This window comes from Adiantum capillus-veneris, chromosome 9 (genome assembly GCF_014529385.1).
Source record: "Adiantum capillus-veneris isolate H3 chromosome 9, ASM1452938v2, whole genome shotgun sequence".
Lineage (NCBI taxonomy): Eukaryota > Viridiplantae > Streptophyta > Polypodiopsida > Polypodiales > Pteridaceae > Adiantum > Adiantum capillus-veneris.
Genome location: NC_140939.1, coordinates 46,733,434 through 46,738,955, shown reverse-complemented (window position 1 = coordinate 46,738,955; position 5,522 = coordinate 46,733,434). Strand labels below are relative to the sequence as shown.

Below are 5,522 nucleotides of genomic sequence, written 5' to 3'. Positions count from 1 at the left end.
TCTCTATGAGAGACGCATTAGATGATGTGGTAAAATTTTGCGTGGTTGCTATGAGACATTTTGGTCAGCTGCATTTGGACCTGGAGGCATCGAAGGCGGGGTTTGTATGACTATTGAAAACTCATGGAATCAAGCCATTGTGGGTAGAGGTGTTATTTTTCCAGGCAAGGCACAATGGATTACTATGTAGTTTTAGGGTTGCCTCATGGGATTCTTGAACATATATGTGTCCAATATGGCAAGTGCATGAGCAAAGTTTTGTTCTCATGTTTTTGAGTCTGTTGCTTGCAGAGCCATGGTGTGTTTGGGGGAATTTCAACATGTTGGAGGAACCCTCTGATAGGATTGGAGGTGGTCATGATAGAGTGCACGGGGTTGCAATGGCAGCTTGGGAGCAGCTATGTATGACTATGAAGGTTTCTGGTGTTTGGCAGCACTAAGGTTCTGTGAGACCCCCACACAACCTGTCTTTCTCTAGCTTTGACCGCAGGGTAGGAGTAATGAATCTATCACGGATAGATTGCTTCTATGCCAGTGACCACATTTGTGACATGGGGGAGAATTGTTTGCATCATGGCATGGACTACTTTTTCCGACCACGTGCCAGTGATTCTCACTATGACAGACAGACGAAGGAGGGGGGATAGGAAGCTACGCATGCCGAAGAGGATCTTGCAAGGTCAAGAGCTTAGAGAGTGACTGGAGACACTTTGGACAGAGAATGTGGACACACAGGACACCTCTACTGGTAGAGTGCCCTGTGGACTATCAGAGCTTAGTTGCTTCTTTCTTCATGAGTCTGCAGCTTGTTTGGCTGCAGCCAAGGAGAAGGAGAAGCATGTTTGATGGGGCATTGTTCCCAGAGGATTCAGGAGAAACATCCATAAAGTCCTTGGTTGGAGGAGTAGCTGCAACAAGCTAGGTAGGAGTTGTCTAGGATTGAGGAGTGGCAACATGAGTTTGCCTTCCATAGACAGTCATCTTAGTGGACCCAATTTAGGGGAGAGAGTCACTAGGGAGTTTTTTATGACAATGGGGCCACACAATGGGCACACCAATGTTAAGTCAATTGAGGAGAACTGACGGATCAGTTGATTTAGAGCATGAGGATTTGCGTGCAGTTGCTATCAACTTCTATCACGATTAGTAGGTAGCTCAACCTCAGTCAGAGTGTGAAGATGCATGCAGAGAGCAGGTTTAGGCACAGATGCCTTTCCTTGTTACTGAGGAGACAAGACAGAGACTTGAGCTTCCCCTCCAACTAGAGGAGATCCATGAGGCCCTTAGAGTACTCCCCCGAGGTAGCTCTCCAAGGGAGGATGCCTTGAATCTCAGTTTTTTCTTGGATTACTGGGCCTTTCTTGGTTCATATCTTTACAGTGCAGTCCAGTACGTTTTTCACTCTAGCAAGATGCCTGGCATCATGAGTGAGGGCTTGATCAACCTAATTAGCAAGGAAGGTGGCTCCTTGGTTGAGATTGAATAGTGGCGACCCATTACCATCCTCAACTCATCCTACAAAATTCTAGCAAATGCTCTGAGCTTAAGAATCCAACCACTACTACAGAGCATTATACATGGGACCCATACATGCTTTGTCAAGGAGAGTAGTATCCTTGACAACATCTTCACTTTCTGGGAGGCATCTGTCCTCACACGTCTCCACGGAGAGGACTTGGTGATACTCCTCGATTTTGAGAAGGCCTATGATAGAGTTTGCTGGGACTACGTGGAGGGCACTCTATGTAGGATGGGATTCACAGATTCTTGGGTCAGAGGGTGTGTTGGCTTTCTACAGGCGTGCGCACATTCAAGTGCTTTTTGGTAGGGGAAGAGGGGAGCATTTCTTGCCCCTTCCTCCTTTTATTTTATGCTGAGGTGATGAGAAGATTTTTGACTTCTCAATAGGTTGGCTTGTGTGGTCTCCGTATTCTGAAGGAAGCTGGACTCATGAAAAGTTTTTGTGTATTGCGCTCGTTGCATGTCTTCTCTGCCCTTGTGATGAGCGAGGGGTTTACCTTGTCTTGCTCCGTCAAATCACGACCACCCATCTAATCCAGCTAGATTTTGCCAAGTTATTTGCACACACATTTGGATGGATGTTTGTGACACATAACTTTTTTGTTTATTGCATTTGATTATCAATTAATGAATGGGTTCCTTCATTAAAGACCCTAGTTTAAATTTTGCCCCATCATTTGCACACACATTTGGGCGGATGTCTGTGACACAAACCTCTTTTGTTTATTACATTTTCTTATTAAATAATGAATGGGTTCCTTCATTAAAGACCCTAGTTTAAATTTCTTTGCATTTTGTTTTACAATACTTTAGTGAAACTTCACCTTGTTACAAAAATTGGGATCCATAAATCCATCCTTTACTTTTCATCTTTAGTTTTGATGGATTTTTTACTTCATACTAGTTGAAGCCACATTCTACCAAACCATGACTGAAAAAAACATGCAACATTTGATGGGGTGACCTTGCGTATCAACCCTAGGATCTTCATAGCATGACTTATATGTAAGAAGAAGGCTTTGAAGAGGTCACTATTTGCAATGCGATAATCATGCTTTTATTGTATGTGGATGATGTAGGGATTCTAGTACACACTTTAGAAGATGCACAAAAGGTTATGGTTGTCCTTGAGAACTTTTGCTTGCATAGTGGGTTGATTGTGAATGAATCCAAAACAAAGGTTATGCTTGTGAAGACCAACCATAAGGAGAAGCCATGCATTGTGTACAACAATGAGACACTTGAAGTTGTTGAAAGCTTTAAGTACCTTGGCCTGGAGGTTCTGTCCAATCACAAGTGGCATAAATGTGCTATGCATCATTTGTAAGCGGGAAAGAGAGCATATGTTGCATTTGAGAACATATGTAATGCGGGAAACTTCAAGTGTTGAGTTCTCAAGAAGTACCTTTTTGATGCATTGGTGACACTGGTTCTTCTTTATGGAGTTGAAGTGTGGGGTGGGAGCATCTCAAAGTTTACTTGGAAAGAGTTTGAGAATGTCCAAAAGCGTTTTCTTGCAAAGTTTCTCCAAGTTAAGACACAAACAACATATATGCTCCCACTTCTTCAGTCAGAATCTCTTTCAATTGAGGTTATGGGCATGGAGGGTTGTGGAGTACATGATAAAGATGCATCAAAACCCCTCACATCAACTTCCTATAATTGCATGTGAAGCAAGTAGAAAAGTTCAACAGGCACATAAAAGCAAGATCTTGATGACAAGATGGATGCAAGACATAAAGAAGTGGTTTGGGATATGGGATGCATTACACTTCCTACATGATGCCTCAATTGATTCCCAAGTGAATGAAGCTTTTCTACAACGCTAATGTATTACGGAGCAATCCGGCGGGTCACACTTCATACATTACACAACCCATAATGGCCCCAACAAAAAAACCATGTTCTTCGTTGGAAGAGGAAATTGTATTCACCCTTACATGATTGAGCCTATCCCCTTGTCAGCAATATGCACTATTGCAGCCATTTGGCTTAGCTCCCACTCCCTTCAATGCGAGACAAGGTGTGGGGGCAATGGAGAAGAGTCAAATCAACTCTGCACATTATGCTCACTCCAAGTTTGAAAGTGTGAGTACGACACACTACTAGAGTGCTCACCTTTTGATCACATCCAAACTTGCTTGCCTCACATTTTTAGCCATGACTTAGACCTACATACTTTCCTCTCCCACCCACAGTGTGGACTCTCCATTTTGACTCTCATCACCACAATTTTGGAGCATCGAGTTACTCATCAACCGTGCATACTACATCACAAGTAACTTCGGTCCCATACGTCATATTTGACCTCCAAGAAGGACGATAATAAAATATATCTATATATCTATCTCTTGCTAAGATCAAGTGTCATACCTATTCTTATCAGTTTAATATTCGATACGTGGTCCATCAAGAGACATGATTTCTCATGGTGAGTAGCCTCCTTCAAATAGCTTGCTGCACGAGGGTTGCACTCATCACCTGTGTATGACACTGTCATAGAGGCATGACGCACCTCCTTTTTTTCTTCTTGGACATGGATATCATTCTATATTGTTTGTCTTATAGAACAACATACCCTTTTAAGATGTTAATTCAATATCCCCCCCCCCCCCCCCCCCCCCTCTCTCTCTCTCTCTCTCTATATATATATCTAGGGGTAGTTTTTAGTGGCCAATTTTTTTTGCTGAGAAGAGCGGCAGAGACTAGATTGGCCAGAGCCTATATAGCCTTGGGTAGACTTGAGAGGATGTGTTCTCGCAGGTTCAGTTTCAGGAACCTCGAACCAAACTTTGGCTTTTTGCTACTTTAGTAACCTCATCTATGATGTATGGGGTGCAAATTTGGGGGCCCTTAGTTGGTTGTCATGGTAGAGCTGCCAACACTAAATGGAAAGGGATGGAGAGTCCCTTGGTATCTATGATTGCTCAAATGATTAGAGCCAAGGCCTTAGTTCATCGTAAGATTATTAGAGCAGAGCTAGCTGCTTCTCTGTTTATGATTGAGTCACTTACTACATCCGTCTCTTTCATACATACCTTGTGGGACCTTCCTAGAAACAGATATGTCGGGTTGCTCTTGAGTCTTCCCAACAATTGGCCTTACAGGGGAGACACGACTTGATGGTATGGAGAGATGACTTCTCGGTTCCAGATGCATGGTTTTAGCATGGACATACTATCTCCTCCAAATACTCTTTGGAGGCCCCCTCTCTCAGTGTGACACGGATATAGATTACTAGACTTATCCACCAGGACTTGATTCAGATGGACACCAAGAGTACTTGGATAGAGCCTACCCAAGAATTGGGTATGAAGATTGCTTTTTACATAGAACATTTTCTCCAACTCACGACATATCGCTTTGTAGTCAGGCCTAGCTATATGGATACACATTGATCATATGGGGTGTGGTGTGCTATTGGACAAATAAGCACATCCTTACACCAGCTTGAGCTTGAGATTGAGACCGGCAGATATAGAGGAGGTCCAATTAGACCAGGGTATGTTGTGTAAGCCATAGGGAGCCAGAGATAGAGCTGTATTACATATGTCATTGCTCTGCATGCTATGAGATTCACAGGCGATTCCATTGCTTATTCAAGGAGGGTTTTGGACCACTTTCTAGAGTACGGGATACCACGATCAGAGATTCTTGGGTATATTCTTGCTTGATTGAGGAGACATAGAGATTTCTTGTTGAGGCGGCCAAAGAGACAGACTCAGCGGCACGTTATGGACTATTTCAGGCCAGTCATAACCACTAGACAGCTACACAAACAAGTTCTGCAATAGAGTTCGGATCCCACCTCCACTAGAGGCACAATGATTGACCGTGCAATGAACCTATGGAGATCCAAGCATCCACGATTATAGAGGAGGGCCTCCTAGCATAGACGGAGATCACAGAGGAGGATTCAGATTATTTTGGCATGCCACGCACAATACCCAGTTAGGTTTTTGACCATGGAGGACATCGAGGAGATCCAACACCGATTGATG

The 5,522-nt window shown here is 43.4% G+C and overlaps 1 pseudogene; it reads left to right on the top strand.

The window, feature by feature from the left end:
* Positions 1-3,861: 3,861 nt before the first annotated feature.
* Positions 3,862-4,041, top strand: LOC147450447 (U2 spliceosomal RNA; annotated as a pseudogene).
* Positions 4,042-5,522: the final 1,481 nt, after the last annotated feature.